This window comes from Sturnus vulgaris, chromosome Z, assembly GCF_052056855.1.
Source record: "Sturnus vulgaris isolate bStuVul1 chromosome Z, bStuVul1.hap1, whole genome shotgun sequence".
Taxonomy (NCBI): Eukaryota; Metazoa; Chordata; class Aves; order Passeriformes; family Sturnidae; genus Sturnus; species Sturnus vulgaris.
In genome coordinates this window covers 51,549,468-51,570,988 of record NC_142283.1, presented here as the reverse complement: position 1 = coordinate 51,570,988, position 21,521 = coordinate 51,549,468, and the positions used below count along the sequence as shown (strand labels likewise).

General features: G+C 34.0%; 1 protein-coding gene across 46 annotated transcripts in view; it reads right to left on the bottom strand.

The window, feature by feature from the left end:
• The window catches only part of PTPRD (protein tyrosine phosphatase receptor type D), a 1,149,067-nt gene that overhangs the window by 752,589 nt on the left and 374,957 nt on the right, over window positions 1–21,521 (bottom strand). The window lies entirely within an intron of this gene.

Genomic DNA, 21,521 nt, shown 5'->3' with positions numbered 1-21,521 from the left:
GGGCAAGATGGACCCAGAAAACTACCAGCTAGATAGCCTCACATCAATCCCTGGAAAGGTGATGGAGTGCCTCTTTGTGAAGGTCATCTCTATCCATTTTCTATCACAAGAAGATGAATCAGGAGTAGTCAGCATGGATTCAGTAAATGTAAGTCATGTTTGAACAACCTGATTGCCTTTCATAATGAAACAACCAGATGAATGAGGAGAGAGCAGTGGATATTGTCCACATCAACTTCAGCAAAGCTTTGTGACACTGTCTCTCACAACATCCTCACAGTGTGGATTAGATGAGTGGACAGTGAGGTGGATTGAGAACTGGCTGAATGAGAGATCCCAGGGGCTTGTAACCAGCAGTACAGGATCTGGCTGGAGGCCTGTCACTAGTGGTGTCCCCAAGGCTCAATAGTGGGCCCAGTATTGTTTAACTTGCACGTCAGTGACGTGGATGAAGGGGCAGGTGCCTCCTCAGCAAGTTTGCTGTCCATGAGCCAGCAGGGTGTCCTGGTGGCCAAGAAGGTCATTGGTATCCCGAGTTCATGGGGAAGATCACTGTCAGGGGGTCAAGGGAGGTGATCCTGGCCCTCAGTCCTGGTGAGGCCACATCTGGAGTGCTGTCTGCAGTTCTGGGCTCCTTGGTTCCAAAGGGACACAGAGCTGCTGGATCAGGTCTAGCAGAGGACTACAAAGCTGATTAAGGCACAGGATCACTTCTCTTATGTGGAAAGGCTGAGGGAGCTGGGCCTGTTCAGCCTCGAGAGGAGAAGATGAGAGGGGTCTTCATCATTGTGTGTAAGCACCTAAGTGAGGGTGCCAAGAGCTCGGAGCCAGGCTCTGCTCAGTGATGTCAATCAAGAGGACAAGAGGCAATGGGCAGAAACTGATGCAAACAAAGTTCCACGTGATTATCAGGAAGAAATTCTTTACTCTGCAGCAATATTTTACTTTCCTATGATAACCTGCTGTGCTCCCTTTCAACCTGACCTGTTCTGTGACTCTGTGGTATGACACGAAATGGTTTATTAAGAAAAATAAAATTTAAACTTAACAAAAACAAGATGCTAGTATTTATTGTTAAATTACTATCATTTCTTTGTGTGTGAAAATCACATTCTTATAGACTTCAGAGATAGTGGTAGCAGTCAAAAAATTTACATTTCATGGGGATCTTATGGTTATTGAAAATTTCAATGCTTTCTACTGATGAAGACCTCATTTTCTGCAAGGTAATTCACATTTATATTTGTGAAAGTTCACAGTTGAACACTGTTACTCCTCTGGAGTAACACAGAACTTAGTATTTGATATTTAGCTAGCTGCTGAAGAGATAAACTATAAAATTGACTAGAATAATTTTATAATATTTTGTACTTTTTTCCCATTTACCAGAGAAACCAAATTCATAAATGCAAACAATATGAATTCATGAGACTACTGAGTTTTTTTTATTGGAATATTAAATACAGGAAATTTCACTTGTGACAACACATAGATATACCTCAGAGAAGTCTTTTTCTAGGAATAGGAATAATGGGTGACATTTTTGCTAATACAGCAAGTACCAATAGAACAAATGTTGTCATTTCACTGTAACTCTTTGAGAGACTGGAAAAAGTTCTAACAAATGATTCTTAGGATAGTATTCCACTGGGGATATAAAGTGGTCAGTTTCTTGTATTAAACATTACTTCAGAATCTGTATTTTAATCAGAGTTTTCTTACTCTGAGGTCCAGTTCTATGTTCAGTAGTACTGTAGGGAACAAAATTATTTTCAAGATGTTTTATTAGAAGGTGTGAGGGCAGTACCTCTCACTAACACTCTCAGAAATCACAATATTGGCAACATATAGAAGCCCAAATTATGGCATTATTTTAGTCTAGATACCTATCATCAGAGCTTGACAGAAAAAGTCAAATACTTCACTTTCATGTATACACTAAACAAATATCACCAGCATATATCTGAATAAAATGGTCATTAAATTCCTTAAAGTGAATTACCATACAAAAACATTGTTAAAAAGAGCTGTGTATTATTTTTAACTGTTTTTTCCTACTTTAAACAGTAGTTACATTGTCTCTAAAGCATCTGGAAAGGGAAAATGTAATTACTAAATATTGTATTAGAAGAATGTAAGGAATCAATACACAGCTTTCCAGCAACTGTCAAAAACAAGGGAGCTAAGAGTGAAATGCCCAAAATAGCTATAGAGGACTAAATCCATGGCTATGTTTCTCTTTTAGACATATGGGACAGTACTTTTGTTGTTGTGGTGGTTTTGATTTTTTTTGTGTTTGTTTCTTTAACTTTTTTCTCCTGTAAAGTATAACCAAAATTCACAGAAATATTGTTGGTTCGGATTTGCAGCAGTAATTTTGAGATAAACCATTTTTTTAAATAGCTGTTGTTGCTGATGAGGTTGTTGTTATTCTTGTTACATTTCCTTTCTATATCAAAATACTCAATATTTTCCCTGAGCAGAAATGATTTGAATTGGTATTTAAGGAAATGAATTGGTATCCTTCCCTTGTTAGCTCATTAATTATAACAGTTCTGGAAATTGGCCTTGTCAGCAAATCGGCTTCAGAAATCTTGCACTTGGAGACAAATAAGATCTCTAGTCACCATGCACCAACATGAAAGATTTTACAATGCCATTTCACTTCTGCTCAAGAGATGATCTGTGATACATGTAGAAATAAATTATTTCTGAGCTTCCTAATTTCTAACAAGGACATTGTAGAGGGAAACTTATTGATTCAGATGCATAAAATATTGGATGCATAAAATATTAGCTAATCCTAGCTCATTATGTTATAGTAACAACAATCTCCTTGTATAGAAAATAAATTGCTGAAGGTTGCTCAATAAGCACTTCTCTCTGCTCTCTCAGTCCACTCAGGTGAATCCCACTCAGACCCATTGACTTGTGTCTTTCTAAGTGGTGTAGCAGGCCACTGACCATGTCATCAAGGGTTCCTGGGGCTTCATGCTGCCCATTATTCCAGCTCAGGGGGCTGGGTACCCCCAGAACAAATTATCTGACTATGAAAGACTGGGGCAAAACAGGCATTAAGTACCTCAGTCTTTTCCACATCCTTTGTCAGTATGTTTCCCCCATATCAAATAATGGATGGAGAATATCTTTGGCCCTTATTTTGTTACTAATGTATATACAGAAGCAGTTTTGATTATCTTTCACAACAGTAGCTGTATGAAGCTCTACTCAGGCTTTAGCACTTGTAGTTTGCTCCTTGCATAATCTCATGACATTTTTGAAGTACTCCTGAGCTACCTGCCCCTTCTTCCAAAGGCCATACAATCTCATTTTCTCCCCAGAGTTCCGGGCAAAGCTCTGTGTTAGAGCCAGGCTGGTCTTCCTCCCAGTGAATTCATCTTTTGGCACTTGGGGGTGGCCTTCTCCCCCACCTTTAGGAATTTTTTCTTGAAAAATATCCAGCCTTCCTGGACTCAGGACTGCCTCACAAAGGATTCTGTCAGCCAGTATCCTAAACAGGCTAAAGTCTGCTCTCTGAGAGTCTAAGGTAGCAGCAGACTATACCCATGACACACATCATGCCATCTATACTGCATTTTTCAGGAAGGAAATACATGTGGCCAGTTAAGACTTTTTTTTTTTTTTTTTTTTTTTTTTTTTACTGTGCAAGACCTTCTTTACACAGGAATTGTTGGGGATTTGACACTTCAGGATCATTTTCTTCAGTTTGTAAAAAAAAGAAAATATATCACTTAGGTACATCAAATTGATATGCTTACTAAAAAGCAATTTGGTATTTTGCAGCATTTTAAAAAGGCAGAAATGCAACTAGCATTCCAAATAAAGAAAGAAAGAACCTCCAAGCATAACATATATCCAAATTTAAATCTATAAGTCAATCAATCTGAGATTCATACTATATGGGAGGTAAGTATTAAAACGCAAGTCTAAAAAAATTTCCAAGATGTTATTTTCTAAAAACTGCACTCCACTGCCATTGGTAACTATTATAGTTGATGTGGATATTTTGTTCTAACAGTATATTGTATACAATATTAAAAAAAATTAAATGCTCAAGTATATTATTTATAGTATTTATACAAAGCATAATACCATTTTAGAATGAACTAGTAAAATCTGTATTCCTCATAACTAAATGCATTGTTATTTTGCTGATTTTATATGTATCTTAAAATACAATTATGCCTATACATATGATTGTAACATGTAAATATATTGCTACTTTGCTGATTCTGTGTATTAGGTATATATAACATAATATTTAGACATATACAATATATTCATATTCATAAAAAATAAAAATAATTTGCATATATAAGAAGATATTGACCAATGCTGTTAGCTGAAGGACGAATGAGGGGCACTATAGTAGTGTGCAGTTTTTCACAGATAATTATGTATAACAGCAAAGTTTCCCCTTATTTGGATAGAAAGTAGGTACAATAAATCAAAATCTTTTGTCTTTGCAAGCAACTGAAAAAATCTAGCAGATGATCAGGAGAACAAGACTCTTTGCCTTACAGTGGATGGAAACAATTATTGTTACAATGATGAACCACTTCTTTTGGATTACCAGGTATTTCACTTATAAGAAAGAGATGCGAACATATGAACTGCTTGATATTGTCATCTGTAACACTACCAGAGAAGAGAATATTTATTCCAGGGTATACTCAAAAAACCCCAAAGCTAATGGCAGCAGCACACATTTGTTAAAGAGTAGAAGGTTTAAGTTTGTTTAGTTTGGATTTGAGTTGTTTCTCTAGATGAATCTTCAGTTGTCATGGAAAGCTTCACAAACTGCAGCTTTATGAAGGCAGAATGAAGAAAAAATTCTTATTTATTCTGAATTTCCGTACTCCTTTCAGCCTGTGCACTGCTATGAAATTAATATCTTACACAAACATATTAATTTTAAGCCTTGTGTAAAAGTTAGATAGTGATAAGGGACAGACAGCTATGAAAATTAATTAACTACAATTTGAAAATACATTCTGAGACAAAAGGATAGCTTCACTGCATTAGGAACAGGTGTTATAGTTCAGATTCCACTTAAGGCAAATTCAGTGAAACTTATTAAAAAATCCCAAACCTTGTATTTGATAATTTCCTACTTGCTCTGATCAATAGAATTTTCCTATATTTAACCTAGAAAACACAGCACACGCAAAAGGGATATAGAAAACTGTATAGGACCATGTATTAATATAAAAAGCAAATTCAAGCTGGGTAAAATATCAGAAATGTTGCCATTACACTTAGGTATGTTATTTATCTAGTGAAATTTTATGTGATAATACATAGAAATGCCAGAGCTAGGCAATGCATCAGGTGCTTAAGCTGCTTTATGCTATGTAGATGTCTCCCTTGGAATATACTTAGTGAATCTAACTTTTGTATCTGGGCTTGATGTATCTAGGTGAATCTAACTTTTGTATCCCAGACTTCAGAATCTTTATCTCTAATTGTCAGCTTTGAGTCCACCAATGCACAAAATCAGAAATAAATATTGACTGTTTCATCACAGCACAAACTTGAGAGCTGATTTTCTGAACTTTAAGCACCAGGAGTCGAGAATTGGCAGTACAGCAACATCACTATAATCCTGTTGTGACAGAAGAGCTAAGTCTCAAATCCTCTCACATGCTATATCTGCAAATATGGATATGTGAAACAGAGGTCAAAATAGTACATGAATTATATTTCCTTTTATTGAAGATCAAAAAACATTTTTTACTCAAAAGGTAGGACTGAGACACTCAGTATGTAATTAAGTAGAATGTTATAGGTCTACATTTATTTTAAAAATAAAACGAAGAATATTCCACATTTCTGTGATTGAAATTTCAGAGGGTTTTGAAGCACAAAAGCAGCAGGTGGTAGACACCAAAATTGGAAAGTGAGGTAGTATGTGAAGCCACAGGTTTTTGTGTTGGCTCTGATTAAGATCTTGAGAATGATGAAACAATAAAATTAGTATAACCTTTGAATGACCTCAAGGACAGTGAAACATTTCACCTGCATTTAATTTATATATGCTTGACATTTTCCCTAGCTCAAAAAAAATCATACTCTCTACAGTCATTAGCTTGAACAGAATTAGATGTTTGGTGTATGGACTACTTATGACTGATTATAATAGACTGCACTAAGCCATGGCCTTTTAGGGCATAGTTCCTCAGCAGTTCCTCTGGTAGCAAAACTGATTGAAGGAACTTATTTTTATGCCTGCCTCTATGACATGATTAATGTCCCCCATCTACTGTGTTGACACAAATGTTGCTGAACCACTGGACAAACAGATTTACAGAAATGATGCTATTCAGAAGAAATGGGACAGAGCTTCCACTAACCAGAACAATAATTCTCTACACATTCTTGGCAGAACCAGAAGACTTCCTAAAATCTGCATAACAACTGTTTTGAAATTCTTAACTGAATGGCTTCTTCAGGAATGACCTGGGGAGATGATGCAGGAGTTAAAAGAAAAGGCCAAATTAAGTGACAGACAGGACACACAGTAGAGGCTGTGCTGAAAGTTCACAGTTTCCTTCATTGCAGCATTGTTTACTTGTTAAAATCTCTATCCCGTGACTGGATATAGATACCAGGATTACACCTGAAATATGTCTGGAATTGTGAATAACAAGTATCTTGCTTTATATCCATTCAACATTTGCAAATACACATACACTGGTTCAGACCTGTTTGAGTGCTGTACAAATCACATTACAGCTGAGGCTTTTATGGGCCTTGACAGTTTTACATAGACTGTGAAGGATGTGTAAAAGCTTAACTACAGTCATCCATTCAGCAATCTTCCAGGCATAATGAAAAGAAGTCTGTACCAGAGGCCCAGCAGTTGAACTACTTTTCAGGAAGCCAATTGCACAGGAGCTTTCAATTCCTAGGGCTACTTATCTCAGCACAAAAATGGAGACAAGCCCGAAGAGAGCCATATATAATATTGACTGATATTATCAACTCTGATGTTCATTCCCAAATCATCCATTACAAACAGACATCAGAGAGATGGAAATAAAAAATTCCAAACAACTTTTGTTATTGAGGGCTGTCTTGGTTGTCTTGGCCCTTTTTTTTGTTATCTATTGTTTTTTCTTATTTTCTTTATCTCAGTTTATTTCAATGCTTCATTTTTAGCATTTTTCCTAATGATTTTTCTGACTAAATAAACTCCTTAATCAAAATAAAATCTCAAATCCCCAGAATCTGTCAGGGTCAAATTTTCTAAGACTCCAGTTAGCTAGAAGCAGAAACATCCTTCGGCAACTTTTATGAGTGTATGGTTTGTATAAAATGGGGCTTATACTTCTGAATAAAATGGACTATAAAGGAGGAGAAATCATAAAGTTGAAGCACTTGCTGATAATCTTCAGAATTTTTTGTGCTGAATTTTGGTATTGACTTTAAAGTTCTACTCCTTGCTTCTGTGATTATTCCTTACTTAGAATCACATAAATACAAACGTAGATATTTCTGAGATTTTTGTCTTATAAATTCCAGGAGGGCTAGCCTTCATTTGCTACATGATTAGTTGGGGTAAGTATGGGAAGTTAACAAAACATTTAAGAGTACCACTGTCTCTTTTTTCAAGAATATGGAAAATTATTTAAAATATATTATTTTCTTGTAGATTTTCTTAGTTTTTGCTTTGTTTCCTTGAGACAGCTTTCTGTGACGCCTGCTGTAAGCATGTCTGTAAACAAAGTAGTACAAGACTATACCTCTTTAACTAGTAACTTCTAACTGGAAACAGATCCAATCTAAGAAGTCAATGATTCATTTTTATTTTTGGCAACTTTTTTCAGCTCCCTTCCATTCCAGGTCATTATACTCACTTCAGTTGTGTCAAATCCATTACTTTTCTAGTTTTGAGGCTTTTTGTGGTTTTGGTTTAGTAAGTTTCCATGTTTCCTGTTTTTATAATTTTGCAAAATTATTTCCAGGTTTTGTTTGTTTGTTTGTTTGTTTGTTGTTGTTCGAGTTTTTGTTGTTTTTTTTTGGTTTTTTTTTAATTAGGTTAATAAAATAAAATACATATTTAAAGAAAATAAATGGCAAAAAGACTGTTCCCATCTAAAGACATCTCATTACAGACTGATAAACAAGCAATTCAGTGCTCAAAGTTGACTCACAGGTGAGATGAAAGTGGAACATTGTGGAGAATATATTTTTAAAATGTATTGCTATTACGGTGCCATTTTTTGTTATCATTCCTAATCCAGAATATCAAGATATAATATCTTAATCCAAAAGCAAAGAGCATTCTGAACAGCCTAACGAGTGGTAAATTGTGCCCTGGCAGCCAGGAGAAACAGTGATATCCTGTGGTGCATCAGGCACAGCATCACCAGCTGGTCAATCTCTCTCTGTGATGTAGGAAATAACTGTTTTAATGCATGATAAACAATTAGAATTATCAATCAGATTTTTGCCATGTTTTTGCCCTGCAGCTGAGATGATAACCACAGTAATGCCTCAATAGGCAAGGGCAAATTTATGTGATAAGATCAGTTGGACTGAGGGACAAATAGAAGATAAATCAGTCCCTTGTGATAGTAAGTGAAGATATGTCAAAAATAATTACATGCTGCACAGCACAACACATCAATAGCAGTTATTAATGTAAGTATTTCTAAGATTATGCATATTCTTTTTCCATCACCCATACTTAATGCATATGCACAAACGAGGTACATAAAATCTAACCAGACAGAACCAATCATGATTGTCCTGTCTATAGCACTAAGAGATATAACAAAAAGAAGAAATAAACATGAGAACAATTAAAAGTAGACCAATGTGGGCAAGACCAAAATCCTTCTGGGAGCCTTTAGCTTCCAAAAATGCCCTCTTCATTACTTTGAAGAATGTGAGTATAGTTTTCAGGCTAACACCTGTGAAAAAAAGGTGATAATCACTTTTTTCTTCCAGAATATTTCTCCCAAAGTAATAGATATAATAGTGGTGTGCTTGTGCACTTTTACACTTAGAAGAGTCTGAAGGCATTTCTATGGATGTGAGTTTTCAGTCCATTCTTAAAAAATATTAAATTTTATCTCATGCAAGAGATAGTCCTAGTAACTCTTCCAGTCTGCATAAGATGTAAAAACATTAATTCATTATACCTTTCAAAATCTAATCTTAATTTCTTAGCCAACAATTTCTTTATTCAGTGAAAATTTCCTTCTCTTCCTTTGATAACCAAGTTTGTTACATTTACTCTGAACGATTGCCTTCATGCCAGTGCAAATATTTACATACAAAAATGGCAGAAAATTACCTAAGTAGAACAGATCTTTGGAGTTTATTGCTCTTGAATAACATCAAGGTGGAAGTAAGCTAGTAAGCTTGGACACGAAAATGGGCAGTTGACCATGTTCAGCTTTCTTCCAGGACTGCTGCTGTTACATTGTGGGGAGCTCCAAAAAAGGAGGGCACAGTGGGTCAGAGACATATTTACCTTGCGAGTGGCTACATTCGTTTATTGACACCAAGGGCTCCGGTATTACACTGCCTTTGAGGTGCATCCTCAGACGGTGACTGATGCAGAAACAGGGCTCCTGTCTGCATCTTTGTCAGCAATCCTATTTCTTAGGGACTGAATTTTCCATCCATTTTAAGGAGGCATTCTAGAACAAAACTAGGATTCACGTTTTCAAAACTGAATAACCTGACCAAAAAGGTGTGTGTATTCAATGTGGCTTAATAACTTACGATCACTAAAACATATTATGACTTTTAATGTAACTACAAGAGACTTTTAAAAAAATTATTGATTTAAATAGAACAGCAAAGCCTTTCTCATATCAAAGAAATAAATGAAAATAAAGTTACGTAAATCAAGGTGAACCTTGAAAGTATGTCTGGCAAGGAAATCCGTGGAAAGTTCATGCCTCCCTCAACTTCCACCTTATTCTGTTATCCTAAACAAATCATTTAGATTTAGACTGGATATTTCTCCACCACAGTAACTTGACATGTATGCATGTAAACTCATACAGCAAATTCCAGAAAGAATAGAGTTCATAGAGTCATAGAATGGTTTGTACTGGAAGGGGTCTTAAAGACCATCTAAAGAAGTTTGATTTCTACTTTCAACCCCAAAATAAAAAGCTAAGGTGAAAAAATAAAATAATTCACATCATAGGAAGTAAAATATTTAGGAACTTTGCAACCTAATAGAAAGTTTAAAAGATCTTTAGTATGAGGTGATATCCAAACTTCAGAATATTTTTTGAAATATCTATAACATTTTTAATGTACTATATATTTCCTGGGACAATAACTGATTCTGATTTGTAAAGCTTTCACTACATATAATTTAAGAAGGAGGACAAAGTGGTACAGCAACATAGTGACAGAACACTTTATATGATGAAACTGAGGCATCAGAAATCTTAAAATAATAGTAGAGAGAATATTTTGCATCAGCATGCCAAATATGAACCTGTTAATTTTTACATTCAGAGCATACTTTCCATTCTATGTAAACAAAAAAAATCTGTCTCCTTGCCTGATTATGATTTTAGCTTTTATGTAAAACAAAGTCTTTATTAAGTAATGACAGTTTTGTGCAAACAAAAAAGTTTTGTTATTTGTTTATTTCAATAAAAGAAAAGGTATTTTTCAGATCTTAAACCTTGTAGTATAAAGTGTGCAAACTTTTACAGCCTGTAATTTATTTCCCGGGAAACAAATTCATACAGCAGAACATCATATTGTTAAATTACAAAACCTGTGCCTTATTTCTTAAATAATATTTAGCGGAATTTGCCTTTTTGCCCCCCAGCTGCATAGGCTTAGATAATTGTAGTGCTTTCCATTGACAAAATCACAATAAAAAATTAATACATTAATCCCTATTCCTAATACTCTACATTTAATGCAATGATCTGAGGTTTGTTTTTTCTTGTAAAAGGTTCCCAGTGTGTTATATTGTCCATGACATTTAATTCTTCTGTATTCTATCACTAGATTATTATCTAATGAGGGCAATGTCCCATTGTAGTGTAATATTGCATCTAACATCTTTCATTTTATCCCCAGAGTTATTCACATATTTTGTTCACTGTTCTTCTTTGAAAATTCTTTATATTGTGGCTGTTTGAAGATATACAGCATATAACAGCAACCACAAGATTTCCTTCACTGCTCTGAGAAAACTAATGTTGTAGCTCTTGGGTATTTGAGTCATTAAGGGAATTTTCATGTTCAGTGCCCTGTGACAGATTCAGCCTTGCATAATTCAAAACAACTTCACACCACTTATAGTAAATGGTCCATGCAGGAATGTTTGTTTTTCTTATCTGTCCTTTCCCCTTCCTCACAGAAGATTTTTAAACCATGTTTTAATTCTCTTTCCTCAATTAATGGCAAAAAGTTGAAGTAATATCAACTGACTATCAAAAACCAGTGACAAATTGTTAAAAATTGGAAAGTACTGATTTCCATGTTAGCACCTTTATTCTCCACAAAACCTCTCACACCAAGTGAAGACCCACTACAATGAGTTTGGCAGGCCTGAACAAGAAGATGTAGATTTTGTCCTTGATTATACAGATTGAAAAAAAAATCTGAAGAACTTTGTATTAAGATTTATTGGAAGAGTTGAAATGAAAACTTTAGCCTGATTAGTAAGAGAAAAGTATTCCTAAAAGGGCATCTAAAGAGGAAGAAGGATATGAAACATCTCAAAGTCTGACCAAAACAGGAAATTAAACACAGTGATAAAAGGTACAACATGAAGTATAGATTAGCTGAACTATGCACAGCTTTCAAAAAAAGTCAATAACAAATCAGAGATTGTTTAGAATTAAAGTTATTTTAAAGAAATTAATGAAATCTATTACTGCTCAGTAATGCTATTACTCATAGTAATGCAGGAACTAGTATGCATTGATTAATGCTGAAGAATGTAATTCTACAAGCTATTTCTATATCTGACTGCATGTGGCTATAAAGAAAACTTAGAATTTAGACTTTCCTTTTGGTCTCTCATTAAAGAACTTTATATTTCTTTAAATTTTACTTTGAAATTGAACCAATTTAAAGAAAAGAAAAATATTGTGGTTCAGAAATGAATGCAGCTATTAATTGAGCAAATAATATGATCAACCATCCCCATTTTCCACTTTCATTTTCTTTTTCATGTTCACTTAGACCTCTAAAATTTATTTTTATATAAATTTCATTCACAATCCTTTGCACAAACACAAATGCTAAATTAGAAATCATATCATAATTATACATATAGTTATAACTAACTGTAGTTTGCTGCAACTATAGATAAATCTGCAGACAAAACTGCAAAACTTACCCTAATTTACAGACTGAATTTAGCAGACAAAATATCTTATTAAATACTTTCTATTTTTTTCTCTGAATTTTGATCTATCTCGAGTTCCTACACCTGAATTCCACCATTACTTTTAACATCTGAAAAGGAGATTTTCTAGATCTGAGCTATCATTAAAAAGGAAAAAGAAGGGAAATAAGATGAAAACCAGGAAATTCCAGACCAGTTGGTTAATCATTAACTGTAAGTAAGACTTGAAAAGGGCTTGGAGAAACACCTGGAAAAACATAGTTTGATTTAGGCTGTCTACATAGGTAGGGAAGACCATGCTTAATTACACAGCATGCTTTGAAAGTATTTCTGGTTTTACAGATAAGAGAAATCCTCCAGATTCTGTAAAGTTACTCTCTTAAAATGCATGTGAAAAAGTTTCATGCACAAAATGAACAGTTAACACAAATATTCCTTCATGTAGATAAATGAATAGAAAGAGCATATATTCTAGTGTATATTATGTACCATAATTCTCTTTGAATTCCCTTAACAATGTAAGATTATATAACATAAAAAAAATATAAACTGTGGATTCTCTTCCACTCAGTTACTACTCTCCATAGTTGAACAGCTCAAAAGTGAAGAGAAAACTCTAGGAGGAACTTACATTTTAGTTGGTGTCAGAAAACGGAAAATGCTCTCTTGAGTTAAAAAAACAAAAAAAAACCAAAAAAAACCCCAAAACCCCCCAAAAACCAAATCTTCCTTTTCATTAGCTATTTCTGTAAGTAAGATATCAATGTTCACATTCCATTGTATTGTCTCTTATTTCTGTATTTTGTAGTCAGCCCCTAGGTACAAAGCCTTTCTCCAATATTTATTTTTTCAAAGTCTGCAATATTTCTGTAGACTATAAATGGAGTAAACCAACATAGTAATAAACTCCATTTCACGGGAGCTCTTGTAGTATGGAGGGAAAGGCAGAAGAGGGGTTGCCATATTCAGGAAATTTCCCTGCCCAGCCATCCAGGAACAGCTCTGGCAGTCTGTCTCACACCACCTGAGCTGGCACTACACCACTTCACAGCTACACCTCACACCTTGCACAGTCAGACCGTGTTTCCACACCAGCTCATCCCCAGGTTTCCCATAGCAAAGTCTCAGGTGTCCAGATCCTTAAAATAATTTAATTATGGTACAATAACAAAACAGCAGCTTGAGCTAGGTGCCTCTTTGGAGGGACTCCAAGAAAAGGAATCCCTAAGAGGCTTTTATACTCTCAGGCTGTGCAGTGAAGGTCTTGCTCTTCCAGCTGAGTGTCCAGTCACCTGGCTGGTGCCACTATTCCCTGCACACCTTTTTGTGCAAAGGGTCAGTAGTTCACATCCTATTGCCTGGGGCTCCCAGAGCTGAACCTGCAGCTCATTCAGCAGCTTGCAAACCAAGCTACCTGCACCAAATGTATTCCTCAGCAGCCCTCTAATTCCAACCTGAACTAGACCTTAATATTCTGTTTTATATAATGGCAATCCAAATTATATTTCCCAGATTTGTACAAGATCCAGAATGGTAGTGGTTTATACCTTAAATGCAGATATTATTGTTTATGACAGAGAAAATATTGAAATAGCTACCTTACATTTGGCCATAGGTCAGTAATTCTCTCCCTTTTACATTTTAAGATCTCCATGTTGCCCTTTATAATGGTAAAAAATCCCAAAAAAACAACTAAAACCCCCAATATTTCTAGTTCTTTTGGATAAGGTGAGTATTATCATAACCCTCTAAAATGCAGGAAAATCATGATGCATCGTTCTGCTAGTGTAGTTAGAATTATAAATCCTGCTTCATAGAAGTTGAATAGAAACTTATGAGAAAAACCAAAGAATTTCCTATGAGGCAAAAAATACATTTTTATTAATAATTCACTATTTAAAAAAAAATTAAATTAGCTTCTACAGGTAAATCAAAACAAAAGGTTTTATTTTCAGTCTGGGCTTTTCACTTTCCCCTCATTCCTCTCAAAGCTCGGCTCCCTGAGAGGATAGCTCTTCTGTACTTGTAAGTGTACTGCAGAGTCTCTTTGGCAACAGTGCTCATAATCAATGAAAAAAGTGTTCTTAGGCTCCTGAGCAGAAGCAGTCAGAAGCTGGACTAGCACAGAGGAGTCCACCAGGCACAGCATCCTAGTGGGCAGCTGGGTGGGAAGGATTTAACTGGAAACTTTAGCAGTGTGGAAATTTATGGGACTGAGCTGCAAGTCTATAGTACAGTAGAAAACAGATAAAAGCCTTGCTAAAAGGACACGAGTCTCATTTATCAAAGATTCCTAGAGTGAATGACGAACGAGCAAAAAGGTGGACACACTTCTATTCAGCTGTCAGAGGGGCAGACTGCTGAGGAGATTCTTATCTGCTCCAGGCAAAATAAAAGTGGGGAAAAAAATCTGCTGACATCCTTTTCATTTAGCACCCAAGAGAGTTGTGGTAAACCATAGGGGATGGAAAAAATATCCTTCTAAATCTTCCCTTTCAGAAACTAAGAGAAAAAGAGTGCTTATCAGTTAAAAAAAAAAATAAATAAAAACATATAATCCTGGTTCTCAAAATACTAGACATCTTCGGAGAGCCTGAATTCTGGTATTGACAATTTAAAGATTTTTTTTTTTCCATTTTTATGTTGCATTATCCTTACATTAAAGTGTACTAATGAATTAAAAATATTCTCTAAATGCAAACAACATCAAAAAAGCAGCAGTTTCTAAGTATCTTTCTAATTGCACTCTTTCTGAGCACCATTTTGATTTAGTTCCTAAATTCCCAGTGTTTTTTCAAAATCTAGAATCTAGAAAGCAAGGATCCACATTTTTCACCTCCTTGTGGGGCTTCACAAATAAGCAATATCAGTTAAGTACCTCTTTTTTGTATCCTAATTTTTCCTTTCAAAATCAAATCCTCAAATGATTTTTCTTGGTAAGATTAGGTCTTAACTAAATACAATATTTTGTGTTCTTGTAGTACAATATGGTCCCTGTGGGACTAGATATTGAAAAATAGAAACACTAGAAAATACCTGCCTTTTATTTCTTCGGGAAAAAACAAAACAAAACAAAACAAACAAATAAATAAAAAAAAAAAAAACAAGAAAAACCACTGCACAGCTCATGTTTTAGTTCTTTCAGTGATTCAAACTACCTTTATACTTCTTTGTCTTTTTTTCCCCTCTTAAAAATTGTAATAGTCATTAGCTTTACTGGGATTTATCTCCTATAAGTAAATTCAAAGTAGGTATTATAATGACACAAATAAAAAAGGTTTTAATTTGCAAAACTTATTAAAAATACGTCTCTAAAAAAAAAATTGAAAAAATGTTTGAAGTTCAAATGAAAGACAATATCTGAATAAAACTAATCCTCAGGAGAATCCATGGCACCTGCCAGACACTGTAAAGGTTTTATAAATGTTGTCTTGTGCAAAGTCGACTGCAAACATCATAAGGCCTTTGGTAAATATGTATACCAGCCTTTTTGTTTGAGCAGAAATATTGAGCTTCCTGCTATTGTGGTTATAAAATAGAGAAGATTATTTCAGATTTTTTTTTAATATTTGATTAGTGGCATCTCTTTTTTTCCTTGGGATTGAGTTTCAAATCACACACAGAGTGAAGTGTTTGAAAATAGTCTTCCTTAGTAATACAAGACTGGCAAAACAAACCATTTAGAAGTCAATCGTGAGTAAATATGTAGAAACACTAATGCTGGTAAAGAAAAAAAATTGGCTGTCTGATCCACAATAACAGAATGAGAAGGAAAAATTCTGCACTACAGGAAAATAATAGTGTTTATATTCTATAATTTAAAATGTTTATCTCTTTGGCAGAGGCAAAATACCACATTTTGTGTGTCTCCAATTATCTACTGATAACTGCATCAAATTAATTTAATCTGATGATTATTTCAGGTATTGTGTTCCTAGCATTTCCTTCTTTTTTGAAAGAACACCACAATAAGAAAAAAGAAACTCTAATAAAAAGTTCACAAAACAGCACAGAATTTAAAATAAGCATAGCTAGCTTCTGTGAGATCTACTAAAGCATATGCTATGGTTCTTATGCAAACATTATCATTAAGACAGAATTTCTACACTTACCTCACTTTGCCTTCTTGCTGTTGTTACCATATTATAGATTTGAAACACTACTGTTTGGACAAAAACAATATTGTTCTACTTTTCTTCATCATGCATTACTAACTATTTATCTTTTAATGTGCTTCGAACATGGATACTCAGCTGCAGACTTTCAAGTACATCTGGGAAATATTTTTATCCAGACAAAAACATTTAAATTCTTCATCTGACCTCCTCAAATCCAAACTTCACAGATATATTTCCATCAGTGTAAAATTTACAGAACTGGAGTTTTGGCCTTAACTAAAATTAGGACTGTCAGAAAATATTCCGGTGACAACATTCTGAATATCAAGGAAATAAAAGCAGTGAGGGAACAGTAGGATCTTCTGCTGCAGACAAGACTTGCACTTGACTGCTGGCCTTAAGAACCAGACAATGCTGCAACATCACTCTCCCAGACATGACACAGAAGCCATCTGAGGGTAGCTCTTTCACCTCTCATTTAATGACCTCAGATATGAATTACATATAAGAGGAGAAAAACATTCTGTCATGGTTTTTCTCTACATTTGTCTTGACACTATAAAAGTGAAAATGCAATTACATTAAATGCCAATAGTTTCAATTTGTTAATTCAGAAATTTATCTTTAGTATCAACTGTTGATCCACAAGACTATACTGCCATCACACTATCAATCCTCTGAAATGTGGTAAAAGTAAATAATGAAACAATTAACAGAAACCCTGTGAAGCTATCATAACTGTAAAAGCTGAGATTAATCTTGTGCAAGCTTATAACTTTGCCTTAAGTTGCAAAACTGAGAAAGCTCAAACCCAATGTATTACTTTCTACTATTTCTACAAAGTGATTGGGTGATAAAGGCTGCAGAGTAAAAATAGCCCTTTGAGAAAGAGGCATAATACTTTTTGACAATAGATAGATTTTTATACAGCTGAAACATGATATGTGTAATGAATTTAGTACCACTTGACATGTAAGCTTAGTAGATGTTCCTCAGCTAGTTTCAATCCTACCATTTCATCTCTCCTGATGAAATGAAGAAATTGGTGCATTGATCAATTTGAAAAATGACTGGGATTCTTTTGTGGACATCAGCAGATCACAAGTAAGAGGAAGCTGTGCAGGAGATATATTGTTCATGATGTAGTTATAAAAGCTCATATCCTAGAGCAATGGTAACTGTCTATAGGCATGTAAACATACATTTTATAAGAGTACCACAATGTTAAAACCTTGTGCTGAGTTTCCTGACATATATTACAAAGTATTTAGGTAATTGTCCTAGTTAGTTAATACACTGAAAGATATCTCTTTGTCTCTTCAGAAAGGGAGGCTTCCACCCTCCAGCTGAAAATATTGTTTATTTCCACTCTAAATACCTAGGTTGTATTGGTTGGATCTGCCTTCTGGGAGATTTACTTCTTCTTTTCAGAAAATATAAGTGGCCTGATTATTTTATATTTTGTTTTATCTATCTTGTGCTATTTTATTTAAAAAAAAAAACCAAGTGAGGTTATCCACTGAGGTCCCATGGGGCATGTGACCTTTGTTATTTGTTTTTGAAATGTTAATAAACTTCACTTTTGCCATTGCAATGAACAGACATAAAAATACATAAAACAAAAGCCTTGCTAGTTTTTCAGGACCTTGATTTTAAAAAGGGTTAGGAATTCTTAGTGACTTTTAAATATTGAAGGAGAAAAAAAGAGTGATTCAAAGGCAAGAACATGTATGTAGACTGGTGTTTTTCTACCTGTTGGGGTGGTTTTTTTGTCTGCTTTTGTTTTTGTTTTTTTTAACCACTAATTTAAGCCATATGCTGCATAGTAATTTTATGAGACCATAAAATTGTCCCCAGTTTGTATACATGTAATTTTATTTTTTTTATATATTTAGGTAGAATGTAGATGTGCTTTACTCAGTTTTTAGCACATCTCAGGTTGAAATGTTCTCTTGTATCTTTTGTTTTCCCTTAGAAATACAATTTACAGCTTTCTACTATTTTTGCTAAAATAAAAACATTAAGAAATTCTATTTAGTTAAGGAACATGTAATATATAAAACAGTGAAAGAATCCAGAAATTTAAGAACAGAATACTAGTAAATCTGCTGTATTAAGAGACAGACAAATACTGAAAAATATTTACCTCTACAGACACAAAGATCACATAATTTGCTCTGTTCATTGTTTGGATGTACCTACACTGGACCTCATATCAGAATAGAGCAGCTGAAGTAGAGGATTGCAAGAATTTTGCTGGAAATCATATGAACATCAATGTCTCATTGCATATTAACACTAAAATATGCTTTTAAAGCCGTTTGATGCCTAAGGAATACAATTATTTATCTTGTTAAGGTACAGATTCTGAAGCATGATGACACAACAAATGATGTCATATGATTTAATTAACAATAATTATAATGGAATCTGTTCAACTTTTCTGATGAGTAGTGCAGATTTAGCTACAATGTTTCAGTATGAAAAATCATATTTTCATATGATTGTGTCAAAATTGTGAAGATTTCAACACTTCTAACTTCTTTTCATATGAACCAATTTTTATGTAATAGATTTATTTCTAGTTTATTTCCCTAATTCTATCTCTAATTTTTTTTCCATTTTATTTTAACATACAAGACTTTTTAAAAAAAATGAATCTGAAATTCATCAATATAACATTATTTTTATTATGTTTGGAACAGGCATTGTGTCATAAAGACATTAATAAAAACAGTAATCTGCAAATGATTGCTTACATTACAAAATTTTATTATATATATTTGTTTAAATTTATTTTTTCTTAACTGCACTATTGCATAATAAAAATTGCATTGACAGCTTCAACCTTTACTTGCAAATAAATAATATAATTATTCTCTCTTGAAGCCAAAAACTTCTGCTGGCAATTTAGAAGAAAAGAGTGTAGAGGTTTAGTAATCCAACTTTTAAAAAATGTTTAATTGACTTTGGACAATAACTTGGTTCTATCAGAAGAATGATAAATTGACTTTGGACAATGACTTAGTTATATCAGAAGAATGATAAAGTTTAAAGAGAAATTTTCTGTCTATTTGCACATATTACTTCTCTAGGAATCTCTTAGTACTAATGTTTTTAGATCTCTAGATTGATTTCATTATAAGAAACAGATTTTATCCACATAATAAAGGGCTAAGCTTTAGAATAGACCAACAATTAGAATTTTTACACTGTCTACAAATTTCTGAAAAATTGATTTAAAACAATAAACAAAATAAATTTATAAATTAAAATATACCTGTTTCCAGACACTATAACTTTGACATTTTTTTATATAACTTATATAACTATAACTTAGACACGTGTTATCTGTTAGTCAGTTTTTAAAGGACTTTAATATTAGTCTGATTGGTTAAGAAATATTCAAAGTGGAAGCTAAATATTTGTCATTTGACAGAACAGTATACAATCAGTTGAAAAATAAATTTCAGTTCCCTCATTTTTATTTCTCCAGAAAAAGACAAGGCTTGGTTTTTATAAGTAAGTTCATCATCATGTTCTCTGATATTCTAAATCTATTTTTATAATAATCCTTGCAAATATTAAAGAATTTATACAGACTTAATTAAAAACATATTTTAGTTTGTTAGTGTCTTTGCATTTAACTGCAGTCCAAGGTTAACCTTGTGAGCTACAACTGTGCAAAAATTATTATGCAACTTCTGTTAACATAATGTTAGTTTAATTCTGTAATCTCAATTTGGTCTGAACTCTTGTTCTAATGACACCTCTGCTGTCATGAAATAGTAATCTGCAAGTTAGTGAATCTGTTTTTACCTGGAAGTATCAGTAAACATGGTTCTTAGGGATATGGTTTAGAGGTGGACTTGGCAGTACCAGGTTAATGGACTAGATAATCTTAACATTTTAAGATTAACATTTCTAACCTAAATGTTTGTATGATTCTATTCTATGATTCTATGAAAACAGCTGCACTTTGTATCTTGAATGAGTAAAGTTTTGTACTGTGTTTTGAACCAAAATATTTGCTTTAGGACATAACATTCACATCTTCCTGTTCAATATCCCTTTTTCATCCTATTTTGTTAGAGGTATATGGCTAGTGTTGTTTGCAACCATGTGAAGTAAACTGCATGCACAGTTTTCTGTCTGAAAACGACTTAATTTAGGAACATATCATTCTCCATTTGACCTCTAAATGTGTTGTTCAGACACTACTTGTGAATTATTTCATTTTTGCAGCATGACTACTTTAAGGTAAGAAAATGGCATTTTCCCTTCTTGTCTTGCTTCTGCCCATTAAAACATTATTTCTGACTATCTAGTGATCTTGGTGCAGTATCAGGATACAACTTGGAGTATTAAAGAATAGCTCCAGAACTAAAAGACATTTATTCATTGAGTATGATACAAATAACTCACTGGGCCTGAAAGCAGAGTAGCTACACTATTGAGGATTGAATGCCAAATCTCTCTTAGAGTGCCCTGCAAATGTGGCTGAAAGTATACTGTATTCTCACAAAACACATCAGAGGAAAGGAAAAATGAAACTCATTAATTGAGGTAATAAAGATTTATGTTTAAGCAGTGAGGTGATGAAAATTAATACCACTGTGCTGAATGGAACGGAACTGTGACAATTGAAATGAATTGAAGATATACCTCAAGTGATTTCAGTGGCTTTAGGAGATTGCTTTTAAATTTGGGGAAAGGAAAAATGAAAGATTCTCCCAGGTGCCAGCACAGATGATCTTTTCCCTGCTCATTCCTATGTCCTCTTGCATCTTTTTCTGTGTGTGCAGTGAAACAAGACTCATTTTCCTGTCTAGAGAACTTCTGTTTCTGTAGGGACTGGGATTAGTCTTTGTTCTAAAATCCAAGTCCTAAACTCACCAAACCAAAGGTATGCTCATCTTCTCTTTTATAACTGAAGGATTATAGTAACTTCACCTTTTCCAGACAGACTTTATTGTTATCTTTAACACAGATATAAGGAATAGCGGACAGCATAGTAATGCAGCATCATACCA